A 19,325-nucleotide genomic window follows, 5' to 3' on the forward strand; every position below is an offset into this window, starting at 1 on the left:
GACAAACTTGCCATCCAGGACCATATTCCAGCCTGCTTATCAGTCTTGCTTGTTCTTCATCGAGTACAATTTATATGGGCTCCACACAGGGATATGTCATTTTCATATTAAGGATCCAACATTGTCTGCATTAAATGTATCAAATAGTTTCCACTGAGGAAGTCCGATAAAACTGTCTATTTGCCAACCCACTCAAGTAAATAATTTGTCTTCAAACCATTCTGACAGTGATATGGTCAGTATGTGCAGACAAAGATTTCCATCTACAGTTTTTGGCAATTATAGTTCGGGATATCAGTGGTGTCGACTTCATTGGATCAGAAGTCTTCTCCATTCAAAGAAATGGACGAAATAGCCTATTTGCCAGCCAAATTAAAGCGAACAGTCTGTCTTCAAATGATTGACTGCCAATGATATGATCTGTGTGTGCAAACTAAACATTTGATCTACAGCGTGTGCCTACCTACTAAGCCAGTGCCTGCCTTGAGAATAGTTAAACTTAAAGCCTGATATTCCAGCTGGGCAAAGAATGGCCTTCACTCTTGAATTGACTATACTGGATTTGCCCAATGTACTTCGTCGCCAATAATTACCTTTCCTCATCATAATGGTGCCTGCGAACTTAAGGGAAGAGCGCAGCATAACTGGCTTGATCGAAGTGCGAGACTGTTCTAATGCGTATGTTCTATGAAACAATATTCAATAGCAGGAAAAGTTGGACACATAAACACTGCTAACATTTAAAAAAAAACCGAATTGAAGACTATCTTCCTGCATTCAGTATATTCATCTGCCATGTGTTTTGAAGGTGATTTCGAAAATTTATCAAGCACCTTTGAAACCAATTAAAAACTAATACGAATGAACTTTAATTAGAACTCTTATGTGGAAATCTATTCATTCAATTTGATAAACAGCCAGCTCAAAAAAAAAAAACTTTTGGTTTTGTGTTGGTATTTATAAATTGATGCTGCAGATGGAAATGTGTTTATAAGATGGTGATGAATAAAATAATTGAAATGTATAACAAATCATGTTGTATGTTTATATGATGCTGCAGTTTTCAAAAATAGTATTTTTCACAAATGAATGTCAAAGTATTGAATACAATATTTATAATCTAATTAGTTGGAAAAAAAACTTTATAATTGTTTATTCGAAAAGAGTAAACTCACTAAATAAGATTAAATTATATATTTGTTCAACAATGCAATACTAATGCTCACATACTTTTTAAATATGCAATACTAAGTACTGGCGCAAAATTTAATAGTATTTATACTTTCATATTTGGTAAATGAAATATCGTAAATAAATCTGTGAATGTTACCTAATAATTTTGATCTTTCAATTTTTTTTATTAACGGATAAAATAAAGTTCCAATTTTATTTAAATTTACATAAAATGGAGGTCAGTAAATAAAAAAAACTGCATTCGAGGATTGCTGCATTAATTAAAATTTGTCTATACAAATTAAAAATTCGATTTCACTAAATATTCTCTTCTGTATTGCTCACAAGTTGTGTAATGATGGCGTTTTGACATCTCAGTTTGCTATATTGTTTTATTCCATAAATTATTTAGTGAAATTTGAATATAATTCATTGAAATAGATTGCACGGGCCGATCTGTCCAGAACGTAGCTCTTCCAAGCAATTTTCTGGGCAAGCTCGGATACCATTGAAATTTCGAAAACCTTTTATGAATATCAGTTATGAAATCCTCTGTATAACCTGAAATTTATAGAATGCCTCCTTTCTGTCGTGGCTCCTATAATGTCCAAGTTTGTATTTTGTTAAACTCTTAAGAAATATTAAAAAAAAAATGTTTTAATATCCGGTGTGAAATTTCTCAAATCGTGCATATGCCAAATCTAAAACTGGATCCCATTCAGAGATTGGTAATGTTTTAAATGGTTGCTTTTAGAGCTGTTTGATCTATACTTCTCCTAAGCCTTTAAAATGAAAAATATCTATTATTTTTATGCAATTAATGAATATTGTATATTTCACTGCTGTTCTTGTCTCTTGAAATAAAAAAAAACCAGAAGGAAGGAGGGAAAAGAAGAAGAAAAAAAAAATCCCTGCTCCCCAAAGAGACACTTGAAAATAATGTAGAAATTTTTATGAAATCTCATTACAAATGCTTTTGTGCAAATGATATGTATGTACTTAATTGTGAAATTTTTAAATTTAAAATTTGAATTTTCAACATGTATGAAATTATAAATGTGTAAATGTGCGTTTTGCATATTGAAATTTTACTTTTATAATTTAAAAATCTGATTAAAAGAAGAATTTTTTAAGATTCAGAGAAAACACGTAGTGTAACAAAGTGCCTGTTAAAATCATTTTTTACCAATAAATTGGAAGAAATTTTAAGAAATTGAATTCTTAACACTTGTTAGAACTTCAGAAATGTTTCTTGCTATAATTAAGATGTCATAATCTGTACTTTGTGCTTAAAAATTGAATTCAAATTACATTTACCAACATTATTTCATGGTAATAATTCATTATAATAATTTATCATGAATAATTTATAATTGGTTATGCGTATTGTATTTCATTCTCTTGTATATTATATACAAGGAATATTCTAATATTGCTTTGTTTGAATTTTAGTGCATTTTTATTGGAAAAAATTTTGGAATCGTATGTCAGTGGTTCTTTAAAAATAATCCTTAAACAATTAGGCGGATAGAGATAAGCAAATTTGACATTATGCTCTATTTGAGTACATTTAAATTGTATTTAAAATTTTCTAAGAAGCTTGATAAAAAGCACATTTCAAACTGTTTTATATTATGCATTTAAGAGATTCAGTCGCACTTCTATGAAGATAAGAAGATAGTTTTTGTGAGTTGAAAAATGCATATATTAAAGATTGAATTGAGAAATACTTTTTATCAATTTTTATTTAAATACCAATGTTTTTTGTTACAATATTAAACTTTTTAAAGTAGTTAGTCTTCGTAACTTTAGTCTGTCATTACGACAGAGCATTTGAGCAACCTGTACTCTTTCTAAAGTATGATTTTTGTTTTAATGTAGTATTATAAGGCATACTAAATAAATTATTTATTTAGTATATAGACTTGTAAAGGCATCTGTTTGTATTTTCTCTGAAATGCTGTAAACGTAAATTAATATTTCACAAACTTCATCTTATATTGAGGTTTTGCCGTGTGTGATGACGATACAGTAATTCCGTATATAACTAAGAAAGCCTTTTTGTCCGAAGAAATGTTTCTAATTTTTTGATATTGTTTTCAGTTATTTCTGAGATTTTTTTCCCTTCCTAAGAGCATGAAATATCCTGTGAATACAGGAATATGAACTGATCGTGCATCCACAAAATTTAAATTCCTCTTAAGACTTTCCGTTTCCATTTATTGCTTATTCAGTTCACTACAAGACTGGGCAAATATATTTAACTGAAATTTGCAAAAAATAAGGTCACTTCGAATTAAAGTTTTTATAAAAGTTTGTAAAAGTAAGATTAATAACCATTTAATACCGCCTTACGCCCCTTGATTTTACTAATGCTTCGTGTTATGTTTCTCAGTGCATTAAAGGTGCCCCCAAATCCTTTATTTTGATTCATTTAAAATTGCCTTGTTTAAAACTAGTTTCATTTGTCTAAAGCTACGAATTTTGTTCAGTTCATTATAAACCGAAGTAAAGTTAGTTTTTCATGGGAAGTTGTAGAACATTGAAAATAATTTTGAATTTTGAGGGAAGTGAGAATAATCCATCAATTAAAATTATGCATAGTTCTGAATCATCAACAAAAATATTCTTAAAAAAAATTTGATTCATTTTCTACAAAAGTTTATCAAAATGAAATGCTGGCCTTTCGTTTGATAGGTCACGAATTCGACATTTAGCTTGATATATAACACTAAAATAAAGCCCTTTATTATGGTCTCTTCTTTATTTAAGTGTTATAATAGGTTATTAATACATGGTCAATAAATAATACTGTTCTGAATTTTTTTTTATTTTCAAATTGGAAATTTAATATATGCTTCTATTTTTATAAGATTCTGATTCTTTGCAATATGTCTGTATCATATTAATAATGTCGGGCATTTTTTTAATATTTAATTTCTGGTGGAAATATCTCATTCACTTTAATAAATTTTTAGACTTCTGGTGAAAAGAAACCTGAAAACTTTAACCAGTTTCTTTATTTTGTGAAAGACAGCGATGTTCTAGTGGTAGGATTTCGCCATCGGAGCGGGAATGTTTCAATTTCGAGATTTGATTCAACCGAAGAGCCGTAGTATTAGTTGGTCTAGTACTCGCTAAATCTTTAGTTTCTCCCATTGGCGCTGGCAGAGATTCCAGCTCGCGTCTCATCCTTTTCATCTGACTGCAGTTCACAATTTCTATATCTTCTTAATGGGAAATTAAACTAAATTTCATTCTCTAAAGAAGTAATTAAAAATAGAAATTATTACCACAATGTGAAAAAAAAAAGGATCGACAGGTTAGTGATTCATAGGCAGATGATTAGCATTACATTTTGATTAGACCACATCACGTTACTTGGATAATTATTTTTATTTGAACTTGAGAAAATTTTCTTCTTTAGTTGAATTATCCATTGATCTTACCTTAAATATTTTTATACAATGAATGAAATTTCATACGGTTTTTTTTGAATCTGCGCATGTTGAAATGCGGTTAAATCGAAACATCAGAAATGGAATATGAAGATTGAAAATTTAATTTTCTCAAATACTTATCTTCTTTGGCTAAATGATAATTTTAAAATGAAAAGTTCTTTTTTCCTTTCGTAAATATCATATGCAGCATTTGCAATCATAAAACAAAACACTATTTCTAAATATCTCATGGTTTTTTACTGTATGCTAAGAAAGAATTTAGAGTTCAACTCTTTTAGAGTTCTGATTTATCTCAGCAGTTATCTTCTGAACAGTCGTGATTACAGTTCAGAAATTTTTTTAGTTCATTTAAAATTTAATCCAATAATTAATTTACAAATTAGATTCGCGAAATTAAATCTACTGGGGAAAATATTTTCTGCATGATTTCCCTCTAACTCTGGAGGTTAAACATCACTAAGAGTTTCGGAGCAGTTATGAATAAAACTCGCTTTTTTCATATGAAAGTGAAATGAATAGTTTCATAGCAAGTGAATAATATGCATGCAACTCTTTCCTAAACGATAATATTTTGTATACCATGCACATCTCAAACTCTATTTTAATTTTTCTTTTTATGATATAGTTTTTCGGAAAAGTAATACCCCTTATACTATTTTTATCACATTTCGGTGAAGCTATATTTTTTAAGATTTTTACATCCTGATCAGCAGCAACGCAGAATGCTTATTCTGGTAATGGTAGCCAAACGTACAGATATGAGCAACGCGGTGCAATAATGTAATCATTAATATATACCCCATGATTTTATCATTATGTTACATAGTATATACTTTCTGATATGGAGTTATAATAGAAGTGTCGCGCATTTATTTCGTGTTGAAATAAAGAAAATACTTGTATTTAATTTTGAAAGGATTTTAACGTCAAGAGTTAAAAATTTAGATGTCTGTGTTTCAGATCTGCGCCACAAAGCTATAAACCCCAGAGGGTAGAAAAGGCAACATTCCATTTTTTTAGAGTACTATAAGTACTATTTTTGATACTATTAAAACAGAATTTATTTGCCATATCGATATTTTTAATTTTATCGATGCAGTAATTACATAATAACTCGAAAGAAGAATAAATTATCTAATAAACAATAAATGTATCCCGCCACATAACTCGCCGATTAACATGTTGATCTTGAAATTAAAATGAATTTTTAAAAAAATCATTTGATTGTAATATTTACTATTCAATATTGCACAATCAAAACTGCTAAGAAATCAAATTATTTTAAATTGGAGATATTGAAATGATTCTTTGTCTCATTTCAATGCATTGAATTCTTTCCTAATCATATTTTGTTTGGCTTATTGTTCATAGAAAAATGTAATAATTAATGTCTAGAAAGTCGTAAAAACGCTGATAAATATATAATATATGAAGAAGTAACGTCTTTTTTTTCTTAGAAAATATTAGCAGTGAGAGAAGAGATTATACCAATGTCCCTTTACAATGTTGTGAGTTCGGCGCGCAGATAGGTATTAAAGGCGTGTAGAAGGAATGGTTACTATCCTTGACGAAGTGCTTCAAGAAGAGCTAATCATATACAAAAGAATTTTGAAGTTTCTCTTATATTATATGAGAATAGATGGAACTTTTCACTAGACAGTTCTGAACCAAATTGACCCAAATGACAATATTCTGTTAATAAATATGAGAATCTTTCGAAAAGAAACGCCACTGTTCGAAAAGAAACTATTCCTTTGCACACTAAAAACGGCGAATCAAATTGCATTGAAGCTTGATATTTTGATATGGATGTTCGCTTTTATTCAAATTACCTGCACGTTTAATGTCAAGTTTCTTCAAGGTTATAAATCTTTCACTCCTTCCTTGTCTGTTAAAATGGCACTTCGAATAATTTATCAAAACAGAAATGCAGGCCATGCAACTCAATAGTGTCAATTCTGAAGAGCTCCTTGAAAATAAGCAAAGCTCATTCGATTTTAATTTTACAAATACAATTCGATTTCGACGTATTCTACAAAAGTTATCCTCTTTATTAATTATTGATTTTTTATATTACTAAAAAGAATAAGAAAAATATATCTTTACGTTAATTTATAAAGAAATCTGAATTGAATGAGCTGTACTAATTTTATATTTCCTTTTTATAAAGTGAAGCATATTTATCTAGTCAAGCAATTAGTCTTAAGTTAGATGCGGAATTACATAAAAATTTCATTATATTTCGGTGATCGTACCATGTTTAGACAAAAAGTTTGAGTATATCTCTATTTTTATTTGTTCTAAGATATTCTTCATTGCAAGATCATCAGTTGCAGTGCGGCTTGACACAAAATAATAATAAAAAAGAAGTTTTGAAAGTTCTAAGCGTTTAAGAACATTGAAATTATATTAAAAACTAATTTTACAAGTATTCTAAGGCATTTTAAAATATTTAGGATTACGAATATCAATGTCAAGAAAATTTTGTGAAATTCAAGATTTAGAGAGTCAATGCAATAAAATGAACACAATTTTAAGCGAGCCACTGTCTCTGAATTTAAGTTCGGTAGAAAAGTAAATAAGCGACTGTAAATTGTCATTGCATTCTTTCGCTCTTGTAGTAAATTACGAAGAAAGATTCCTAGGCTTCCTTTTTATAATGTTGCTGTCTGGGAGTTAAGTATTTACGTTCAAGTAGTGTAAAGAATAATATGAAATTAGATTCGATTTAGATCTTCAGTAATTATTCTTTATAACTGTTCTTTATCCTGGATGACATGTATTAATAACGTCCGGTTTCCAATTCGCTATACAGGAATTAAATTAAAGGAATTTAAAAAAAAAAATCAGTCTTAGTTGCGCAATTTTTAGCGTTTAGCGCGTATCCTTAATTATGGAAAAAATTTTAATCGTACCTTGTACTATGTTAAGAATAATGCTAATATTCTCTTTCGAAATTGAGACGCTGGCATTTATTTTTTAAATAAATACTTCGTTACAATTTTCATAACTCACTGTAGTATCGTTATACTTCGTAACATTTCGCAGTCTGTCTTAGCATCGAAGAGGAGTTTGCAATCAGTGTAAAGAAAATAATGAGAGTTATTGCGTATTAGAAAATGCCATTCTTTTTACAGCAGTCGGTTTGTTTGGTTCTATTAGGAATTGACAAATGAAAAATCGCCAAATATTGGAATAAAAATGAGTCGAGCTGAACTTCGTTGAATAGAGAATATCTTTCACAAAGGCGAGTTTAAATAACACGCAAATGCCGTTTGAAGTCGGAGTCCTGTAGAAAATTTCATTAAATGGAAGCGGGTTGTATATAGACTCTAATAAAATACTTTTGAGCATAAGCATTTCAAATTTACCACTATTTCGTTTCTTTCTTCTTTGATATCCAACAATTCTTGATCGCACTTCTGGATTAGTGTTTCTTCTTCGTTGATTTCTAAATAATCCTTGAATAAAATTTCTAATTCATTTATTACTGCCAGCTGATGGCAGCTGAATATAAATTTTTCTTCTTCAACCGTTGAACTACTTTTAACAAACCTCTTAATACTTGTTAATTAGGCTTTTATTCTTCCACGGATGCTATTTAACTCTTTGGCTGTTTCAGCTTTATTTTTATCCATATTTTCGCTAATCCGTCTCGCTAGGGCCAGAATGGAGAGGTTCAACAATGACGGACCTTTTTAGAATTTTAAAGATTTTGTTTCTCCTCTTTCGGGAGTTCCTTTGAGCTTTGCCTTTCGGCGTTGCTGCTACATCTATCAATTTAGAAATCTGATTGTTTTTCACATATACCGCTTGAGGGCGTTATAAGTGAGAGGCGGAGCAATATGCTTACGTAACAATGATCTGATTTAACACATATTTTCATAGTTATATTAATATATATTGGGGAATAATTCAATGCCCTGTAATGTGTAGGAAAAATCAGAAGTAAATTGCTTGATTTCAAGATTACATTGTGCATAAATATCAAAATATATTCTGAAAACAATATTTCTGAAAACACTGATTTGCAGGAGAGCAATTACGAAGACTCATTAAGAAGCAGTTCTGAACCTACGTTTTGTAAGAGTGCAATGGTAACTGCGGGTAGATAATTTACGTTAATTTCAGCTCATCTTTTTACACTTAGATGACGTTTAAAGAGTATCTACTTGCGGAAAAAGTATCTCTTGTGAGGGCTGATTGTGGGAAGCTTTGCACTTCCAGATGGCATGGGCTTTTGCTATACTTGTGGTGGGAGAAATGAACTGGATTGTTAACTGAATTACAGGCTCTGATGAAGCAGGAGGGGTAAGAGAGCTTCATCTTCAGGAATAGAAGAGGGAGACGAAAATAATTTTTCTGAAATTGTAAGTTTTCGAGGATTTCCTATTGCTTCCGAGAGGCCAGTCGTAGCAGGTCTAGTAGTTAACGATAGGTATAAAGTTATAAGAACTATTCCATTAGTGAATTAACCCTCCAGCTGCTTATCCCGATATTTCCGCGGGTTAGCAATCAGTCCATTGTTGTTGTTGCATCCCGTTTAGTGTGTCTTTTTACGATTCGATTTTTATTATGTCATATTATTATCGTGTAATATATAGTATCAAGTCACTTTGTTTGAAAATTTTTTTAACTTATTTGCGAACAACGCATCTAAATATTGATTTTAAAAAATTACGTAATCAGAGTATCGATCAGTTTTTCTTCATTTGTTTTTCATTATGATTGCATTTCTTTAAATACTTCCAAATATTTTTTTATTATATTTGATATCCAGTAAACTCTTTTCGTCTGGTTACGAGTTTTTAGCTTTCTGTTTGATTTCCAACCTTGGTCTTTTGTTTTGTGATATTTTGATATGGAAAATAGCAAAATTCTCTCAAATTTTCTTGTTTATCAAGGAGGAAGTGTATTTTCTAGGGGAATGATAAGTGCGTTTATACCCACCACGAAACTAACTGGCTTTTCTTTTTACAAATGCTTTTCTGTTGTTTTTCTTGAATTTGTCAATGAATGGTGGAATGCCTGCTATTGAATTTGATGCAGCGGGAATTGCATTTGCAATGCCAATTATTATGGTAAAAACTGGCACTTTTAAAACACATTGCAGTTATAATTGAAGTTCTGTAGGTTTCGATTTGTACCTTTGTTACAGAAGTTGTGATATTGCAGATATTGAAATAATCATACATGTTTCTTTAATTTCTCAAAGAAATAAAAATTAAATAATAGCATTTCTGTTCTGTAATAGCTAAGCCCATAAATTCCAGGTATTTTAAAGAATTGTAATCTCTTCATTCTTTTTTCATCCTTATAATGGTTTGAACGAAAGCTTTTAATAATTTATACAGGTGTTTCTTCTTGGGGCGTCAGACAGTACGATTTCGTCTTTTATTTCCTGTAGTTCAGATATCTTAATTCCATCTTACGCATTCTCCTGGTTTATTCTGATAAATTATTTGTATAAATATTTTCGGTGACTTGAAAATTTTGATAAATATTTTGACGGGTGATGCTATGGCCATCTAGGACTTTTCTTTTATTTCTGGGACTGATTTTTCTTTGATAGGAATTTCGTCTAAAGCTAAATATGTAATTATAAGAAACTATAAAAAAAAACTGGTAATAAAACATCTAAAGATTGCGGCTGTAGTAAACATACCTGACACGTGGGGTTCGCCCATCGAAAAACTAAATTCTTCAGTAAGCGTGTAAGTAATTTAAAGTAAAGCGTTTAATGAATTTACCATTGCAATCATATGTCATACAAGTCATTAAAGTATTACAAATTACCATTTACCTTTTGACTGTATATTGAAAATTAAAAAATTTTTCAAGTAAAATGACTACTTTTACTTAAATTTTTCTTTCTCTCTCTCTAATACAATGTCTTATATTTCCTAAATTCGGTGCTAAGAATTTTGTCCTGTAAATCCTTACAGGATACTTGCAGGATAATTGCACTTACAGGATAATTGCACTTTCACAATTGCATTTAATTTTGACCGATTTGATCGAAATTTAAGTGATCTGTAATGTCTGTGAAAGCCATATGCTAGTTTCCATTTTTGAATCAGACTGACATATTTAATTCTATAAATTCCTCTTTCGGAATCGGGTTGGTCGAAATATGAAGTAATAAATTTTAATGTTCGAATTTTTAACAATTCAATAGAGTATTTACTTTTGCGTTCAATAATGCAATGACTTCTAAGATTAAGAAATTTAAATTAAAACCTTTTGATGTTTATTATTTAAAGTTGCTTTTATAAGTTGAAAGCTACGTAGTTGAAAGTATATTTGTAAATCAAAATATGGATCTTAGCAAAAATTGTCAAAACGTAAGTATAGAAAAGATACAAGTCGATTAAAATTCTTATTCCATTTATAATGTACTTAAATGCGGTGTGAGATCTTTAAACCAAATTTGTAGATTTCTAACTAATTTTCAATCATGAAATTAATACAAAATAAGCTTGCTTGTTTGCCCAATTAGAAGCGAGCAATAGTAGCAAAACGTGAAGAATTATAATATCATATTTTTTTCTTATTCTTATTTTCTTATTTCATGTTGCTCGATTGTACGAAATAAATTGTTGAGCATAATAGAAAATTTCGAAATACTTTTTATGTTAATCCACTTAATTAAACAACTTATTAATTTAAAAATAATCCTAGTTTTTGTAAAGAAGCGATAGTAAATACTCCAGTATACAGCTGTTCCATTTTTACGTTCTCGTATATGATATATGCAAAGAAAATCGAACATGAGATTTCCTTCCCCTCACCCCTCCCTCCAACGTTGGAATGACGTCTACCTGGCGTCTCTCTGCTTGCCGGTCACTGAACACGATAACACAAAAGCGTTTTTAATGGTTTAAATTTTATGTGTGATCTTAATACGAATTTTTAAAAAATTCTACCGAACTTTGCTCCAAATCGACGCAGAAATTCTGGCTGGTTGTCTCTCTGAATGCAAAGGTGGTAATGTCACGGCTTCGGAACCGGAAGGTTTCAGGCCGATTCCACCGAAGAACCATCGTGTAAGTGGGTCTGGCGCACGTTAAATCCGTCAGAACCAAACGTTCTCCCACGGGAGTGGTGGAGAAGTTTGGAGAGGGTAGGTGTCGTCGTAATTTCTGTCTTCATCTCAGGTGTCGTCTTCTGACCGAGGTTCAAAATGACGAGGTCCGTTCCAAAATAGTCCTGGTATTGCTTTAAAACTGGACGTTAATGTATCTATACTGTCCTAATGCAGGTGAACAAAATAACTAAACACAAAGCGATAGATAAATTTTAATATGCAGAATTTGTATCTGAAGCATAAATTAGTATCAAAATTTGAACAAAATCTGTCAAAGCTTTGACCGTCAATCAATCAGTACATTCACATGCAGGTAAATGGGACGACTCCCAATAGCAGAGGTTTATAATTAAATGAAATTTGGTATGTGATCTTGTGACTAAAATTGTCTTTGGTAGAATCTGGATTTTAATCGGTTAGAAAAAAAGATGTCCGATGTTTTTCTTTACTGTACTATGAAGCAGAAAATCTAGTTGCTGAAAATAAGAATCTAGATGCTCGTGCGAATCGCGGTGTTACCGAAGGTCAGTAATTTTATAAAGGGAGATTAATATATTATTAGATTACAGAGCACGTGGATAAGAAAGGAACAGTCCCATTCTTCTTTGTTTTTGGCTACTGCAGTTTTGTATCTTTGTGTAAATGTTTTAATTTTACACCATAGTTCTCCCAAAAACGGCCTTTTATCGAAAGAAAAAATATCTATTTTTGTAATCTTAATTGCTAACTTTAAAAGTTGTTTCCTTTTATTATTATTTTTTTTACAAAACCTTTTTACCTTGCCTATAACTACCAATAATTAAATGCCATGTTTCAAAATCTGATTTTAACCCTCCAGTTGCTTATCCCGTGATTCCAGAGGATTGACAGTCAGTCCATTTTCAATTGCGTCCCGTGCTTTTGGAAGTTTAGAGTGTTTATGTTACACGGTCTGTAATCTTAAAGATAAAGTATCAATTCCCTTTATTTAAAACTTAAATTATTTAAACTTATTTGCAATAGTAATAAATAGTAATTTTAAAAAATTACGCAGTCAGAGGGTTAAAAGTAATATGACTATTTCTGATTCAAAATCCAGCAGTGAAACACTATTTTCAGTCTTGTAATTATTGTAGGGCTATATGAAACTGAAATCTAAAATTATTTGAATTCAGTATCTTTTTTATTTCTTTTTGAGAATATGTTTGATGCTAGGACTAAGCAATATTTTTTGTAAAATCACTTTTCACTATTTGCAAAATCACTTTTCGTGAAAGCATATTTTTAAGTGTCTAGTGTTCTGTATTTTTGTAATTATGAATACGAGAAAATATTTTTAAAAAGATATTTTTGGGCAAAATTCGTTTTTATGTGTATTCCACCTGCCGCTTAAAACTGGAATGTTTAACATGGGATGACAAACTACGTTCGTCTTTTTTCTATTTGAAATGTATGTAAACTAGACTTAAATTTTCCTATGTATCAGAGTGATTAACAAATATAGTTATACTTGTGAGGCAAAAGATTAAACGTGAAATAATTTGTATTTAATTTTTTATAGATTAAGGCTTTTTGAACCTTTGCACTCTGATGGCTCTTCTCTGGCACAAATCAAACCGTTGCATCATTTTGACGTTTCATATATACAGAGGTTAAAAATGTTTCCGTACGCAGTTATGACTATTAATGAAAGTTTAATTTTTGACACTAAGTATTTTGTTATGAAAATGAAAATTTGAAAATTGGTTTAACACAATTTTATTTATCATTTATGAATTTTATAAAGGAAAAACTACGGAGAAAATTAAATACGTAAATTGAAAGAATCAGAAAATGCCACTAATAAGGAACAAAAAAAGTTTCCGTACGGTATTTGCATAGTACATTTAAGGTCTTTTTCGTGCTGACCAACTTGCATTTAATAATCGGTAGGCCTTCCTTTGAGCTTTATCATTCTCTCAAACGTTGTGACTTCACCTCCAAGTTTTTTGTTGTTGTTGTTGTGTCTGGAGAAATACTGTTCCAAATGTCTTGAATGGCTTTGAGTTCAACCTTGTTCTTTGTGTCATATTCTTTTAGTTCATGACTGATTTTTTCCCATAAATGTTCTATAGGCCTTAAATCTTGAGACTAGGGAGAGCTATGAAGCTGTTGTTTAATATTATGCGAGACATTACTGTTGACATATCTTAGAGGTGTGCTCAGGATCGTTGTCCTGCTGTAAAGTAAAGTTAGTTCCAAAGGACAATTTTCTGCAACGGTGAAAACATTTTGTTTTAAAATGTCAAGATATATGTATCTATCCATATTTATCACTAGAAAACAAATGTCTGACACCAGCAGCACTCATACACCCCCATACCATGTTCCCGCCATCACCATGCTTAACAGTTCCACATAAATTCCTAATTAACATATATTGCTTTGATTCCTCCGGACCATAACTCGACCATCTGACCTACGGATATGGAATTTTGATTCATTTTTAAAATTACAGGTTCCCAAAAATAAGAGGCTTACTTATATGCTTCTTTGTAAATTCGAGACACTTTTCTGTTGCAGGGACTTATAACAGGCTTCTTACTGGCCGCATGCCCATTACAATCCTTTTTTAATGACATTTCTCACCATTTGAGGTGCGACTTTGATATTGTAATCAATAATTAAATCAGTTGCATTAATCGGTGGGATTATATTGCCCCTTGCACATATTTCTATTATGCAAGCAATTTAACTACACAGGTCTTTCCAGATCGATCTCTATCTTTAAATGTTTACAGCTCACGGTATTTTTTTAATAATATACTGCAATGTAGATTTTGGTTTGTTAATGATTTCACTAATTTTTTCATAAATAATCCATCTTTTAATAACCGAATCACTAACTCTCGAATAGATTTCTGAACTTCCATTTTAAGACGATCTTCTACAAATTGGAATTAAACAACTGTTGCTATGTCGTATTCTTCACTCTGAGAAACCATCAAATTTCGAATATTTACTGCTAGCCAGTTATAGAATACGTCAGGAAGAATTATTATATTGCGTGCGGAAACTTTTTTTCCATGTTACTTCATCAGTTATCTTAAAACTTGCACACAGAAAAACTTGCTGCGTTTTGTAAAAATATAAATTTATTATGAAACTCCCTCTTAATATTTACCATATATAAGTAATTTACAAAGATAAAAAACAAAGTTTAGAAATAATGCTAATTTATTTTTATTTTTGTCTTCCGTACGGAAACTTTTACCTGCTATAGATATTTTTCACTTTTGATTGCTTGAATATTCAAGAGTAGTAAAATGATGTAGAATTAATTTTTCGTGGATATTCTATCAAAACAATTGTGTTTATTTTTCGCAAAGGTAAACATTAGATATATATTTATGCATGTAGTTACTTTTCCAAATGCAAAGGGTTAATTTGTCAAATTTCATTTAAGAATTATAATAAATTCGCACTTTTATTGTTACAGTGTGGTAAGGAATGCGATGCTGTATTCAAGTGTTATTACAGGTCAAATGTTTCCACAATCTTCAATAAAATTGGATTAAAAGTTGGAACGAACTGGGGAATGCATTTCTTGCATAGGTTTTATTACCTTCTGAGCTATGGCTAGTGCTTAAATTAAGTATTATGGCATAAATATTTAGAAGAAAAGTTTTTATTCTATTGAAGATACACATTTCATATCTATATCATTAATACATATCTATATCTTTAATATTCAATCTAACGTTAAGTAAAATAGAAAATATCACTCTTATTTTGAAGTGTTTTGAATAAATTTAGTTTGTAAAATGTGTAACAAAATTTTGAATTCTATTTTAATGGGCATTTTTTTTATCTATAATATCTGAATGTTGGAGATATTTCTTCGAATCTCAATCGCAGTTTAATAAAATAAATGCCGATGAATAAATTCATAAAATCTGCTTGGAAATCTTTTATTTTCTCTCCTTTATAGTTTTATCTCACAAATATTGATGAAAATACAATATCAAATTTTAAAAGTAATCAATTTTTCAAGATTTTTAAAAATAGATTGTGTTAAAAATTAAGCTGTATATTTTAAAAGATCGCATTGCATTCTCTATAAAAAATACAGTTCATGTTTGGAATGAAAGAATATTATTTATTAATTTCTATTTAAAGGTTCCTTCTTCTAGTTCGAATAGTGGTAGCTCGATAGTGTTCGAAGTTCAATTCATCTTTTGTATATTTTTTTTTTATTAATTGTAGCAACTATAATGCACGCGAACAGGAAAGAAATGCATCTTATTTCTACAGTTGAGGAAATAAACATATTTAAATATATATAAAAGTATAATTAAATATGCTAAATGTTTCTTAAATTATTAAAATTGGAGAAAGAATTAAATAAAAATTCTAGCTAATTTTTTGAAAGCCTTGCGCTAAGGTTTTTGTACTATAATTGGCTTCTGTCGTTTTGGGGAAAATCATTTTAACTTCCGTAAATATTTATTTCATTTTTTAAAATTTTAAATATATTTTTTATTGTGTACTTATCACCGAAGAATAATTATGTGCTGTATGTGGTAGCTCGAAACCGAAAGGACTCGGTGATTGTTTCTATTTAAAATAATTTTATTCACTATGAGCAAACAACTTGCCCTGATAGAATTTTCACAAATCTACTTTATTCTATGAACTCGCTAGCTGTCGGTTTACCGTAATAATGCGATTAAAAATTGTGTATCCATTGCATTGCTATATGATGAATTATATTTAGGCTTATTGATTTGAAAGCATTTATCGTAGTTGTGAAAGGAATTAAACTTCACAGGAAAATAACTTTGCCGTAGGATATCAATTATAATTAAAACAGAAGTTGTGTAAGTAATTAACATTGAATTTTTCTGGTAGTCCAAATGTAAGTACGACTCTCTAAATTTTTGAAGTCTGGTTCAAACTGATTATAAACTTTCTCCATTTAAATAAGTATCAGTCGGTGAACACGCTTATTTTCCCACAAAGGCAGATAAATCCGTTGTGCGGTTTCTGTCTCTATATTTATTAATGATATGAAAGTTTAGTTTGTTTATGGCTTGCTTCTTGTCGACAGCACCCGCTACTGAAATATCATTGTAGAATTCTCGTTCATGAGACGTATTCCTGTTTTATGAGGTAAATATTTAAGAAAGTAATTAACAAAAATCTAAACCATACTCGCATAGCACATAGATAGATCGCGAGCTGGTATTTGGCCAATCCTTATCGTGTTGTGACTTTCACTTCTTGTTAAGTGTTAATTTCAGACGTTGAAATTATTAACTTTGGTTAACACAGATGATTCGCATGTCAAAATAATCTAATGCGGTCTTTTAGTCCATTATTTGTCGTTTTAATATATTTTTGATACCTTTTATATGCATTGTTATTAATATTTTTCTTCCTTTATCCATACAATTGGAGTTACCATTCAGCGAGAGTGAAGAACATTCAGCTGGGCTGAAGAAACTTTTGCTGGTCATACCGGACAGGAGTGCAGGTCTGAAACTCCTCTCAATGAAGGACCTTTTACAAGTGACTGAATTGATAGTGTATTAATCAAGGACACCTGTTGACATTTGAAAGGACAATCTGCTGAATTTGTTACTGATCCATGAACAATGGACATTTTTTTTTTCTCAGAAGACTTAAACACACTTTCTTCTCCACTTTCTTGGACTTTTTCCTTTGCTTGTTCTTCGGAATGAGACTATGTTGAAATATCTTTTGTGTTGGATTTCTTCATTCTTTAAATCATTAGGACTTATCACAGATATAGACATTGGACTTTCACAATATGCAAGAATATCTTTTTGTAAAAACATGCAAGAGCTTCCACATTATTTTGTAATTTAAATTTAACTATTATCTATTTTTAGTAAGTGACGAAAGAAAAAAAAAATATAACTTCATCTTTCTCCTACAAAAGAAAAGGGGATATAGACAGCCGCCAAAAGGCACCCATAAACCCGCATCGCTCGCATCCAGACGCCGTTTTATGAGCTGGCATGCGACTGCTGTGTGGTCAGTAGGTCTGTGTTGTGTTCTTTTATTTGCGCTAAAGCTCCTTCAATTATGGAAATCTGGTATTATTCTAAATTTGTAGTTGTAGTTTCTACTTCCTGTTTCAAGCGAATTATCTTCTTCCCATTTAAAGAAATTAGTTTGTTGACTTTTAAGACAAATTTGCCATCTTATATAGGGAGTATATATATAATATATATAGGTTTTATCTTAAGTTTAGAAAAATTTAAATAATTATCAAAATCAAGCCTTATATTCTTATTTTAAATTGTCATTTAAATGAGATTGGAGTAGAGGGATTTTATTTAAACATAATAATTGAATTTAAACAGTATAAATTCTAATTATTATCCCTGAAGAACAGAAGTGAAATGCGATTAATATTTTCACTTCGCTATTTGAGCATTGTTGTATTTAATATTTATACCAGGTACTTTCGGATAGTTTTTTTATTTCACAAAATTCCTAGTTTGAACGAAAATGGAAATATGATATGTACAGTTTTTGATTCGCTATCAACAAACTTATTTCATATCATCGATATCATAACTGTATTCTAAAAACTATCGTCAGTAAAGGTAGCTTAGACAGGCATTTGCGCTGATGTTGGTAATTTACATATGTTAAGTGAAAAAATGTTATAGAAACCATCTCTAAAAAACTAACCCCAAACTCTTAATAATGGTGCATTTGTTTTTTATATTCGCCTTCTTGCCAAACGCTTGAAATCAAAATTGCAGTTAAAATTAAAACGTAGAAAAATTAAATATATTTAAAAGGTTGCATTTTTGAATTAGCACTTTTACATGCTTCTGAAAGTACAAACCGGTTGACGTTTAATCTCTCTCGTGGAAATTCAAAATTTTATCTGCGCCAAAGCGACTAGAGTTATGCATCTTTGATATTAATGCTTAATAGGGCGTGTCGTTTTAAATAAGACTCTCCTCTTGCAAATCAAATCATTGAAATCTCTCTTTTTCAAAAAAACGTAATTTGTTTTCTGTAAATTTTTTTAATTGAGCTCTCCAAAGTCGCAATGAAGTAGTATGAAAGGCCCAAATGCTTAGTCTTATTAAAATCATACAAATAATGTGAGCTCCCCGCGCTGATAAAATCAGGCCTTTTTTTGTTAGTTTAAATGGTCGTTTAAAATGGATTTAAGTAATAGATTTATATTTAAATATCGTAAAGCGAGTTTAATTGTTCTTTATCCCTTTTAAAGCATGTTCTCTGGTGTACGACGAATTCTTTATTCACATCCCTGTATTGTTTTAATATTTGATGACCGAAACTTTACGCGTATGTCGTCAAGTTTGCTCCCATAAAATGAGAAATATGACTCCTTGATCTCGAATAGGATCGTTTCCAGATTTTAATTTTGTTATTTTGCGAAAATTCCCGGTAAAGTTTTAAAAGCAATAATGCACAAAGATCTCTACATTTCGGGCAACGTTACTTTAAATGACAGTCGAAAAAATAATGTTTTTGAATGTTGACGAATTTTCGAGTCGTTATCAACCTTGTAGCCTGCTCAGTAAATATCAGAAAATCCGGAACTGTATGCTAAAAGCAGTCGCCTTTTAAAT

The 19,325-nt window shown here is 30.4% G+C and overlaps 1 long non-coding RNA gene across 1 annotated transcript in view; it reads left to right on the top strand.

The window, feature by feature from the left end:
• LOC129958837 (uncharacterized) overlaps positions 1 to 17,913 on the top strand; it is a 50,610-nt gene extending 32,697 nt beyond the window's left edge. Inside the window, exon 3 of the long non-coding RNA XR_008783329.1 lies at positions 17,140 to 17,913. This is a non-coding gene — a long non-coding RNA (uncharacterized LOC129958837). The remainder of the gene's footprint in view (positions 1 to 17,139) is intronic.
• The last annotated feature ends 1,412 nt before the right edge of the window (positions 17,914 to 19,325 follow it).

This window comes from Argiope bruennichi, chromosome X1 (assembly GCF_947563725.1).
Source record: "Argiope bruennichi chromosome X1, qqArgBrue1.1, whole genome shotgun sequence".
In the NCBI taxonomy this organism is placed as follows: domain Eukaryota; kingdom Metazoa; phylum Arthropoda; class Arachnida; order Araneae; family Araneidae; genus Argiope; species Argiope bruennichi.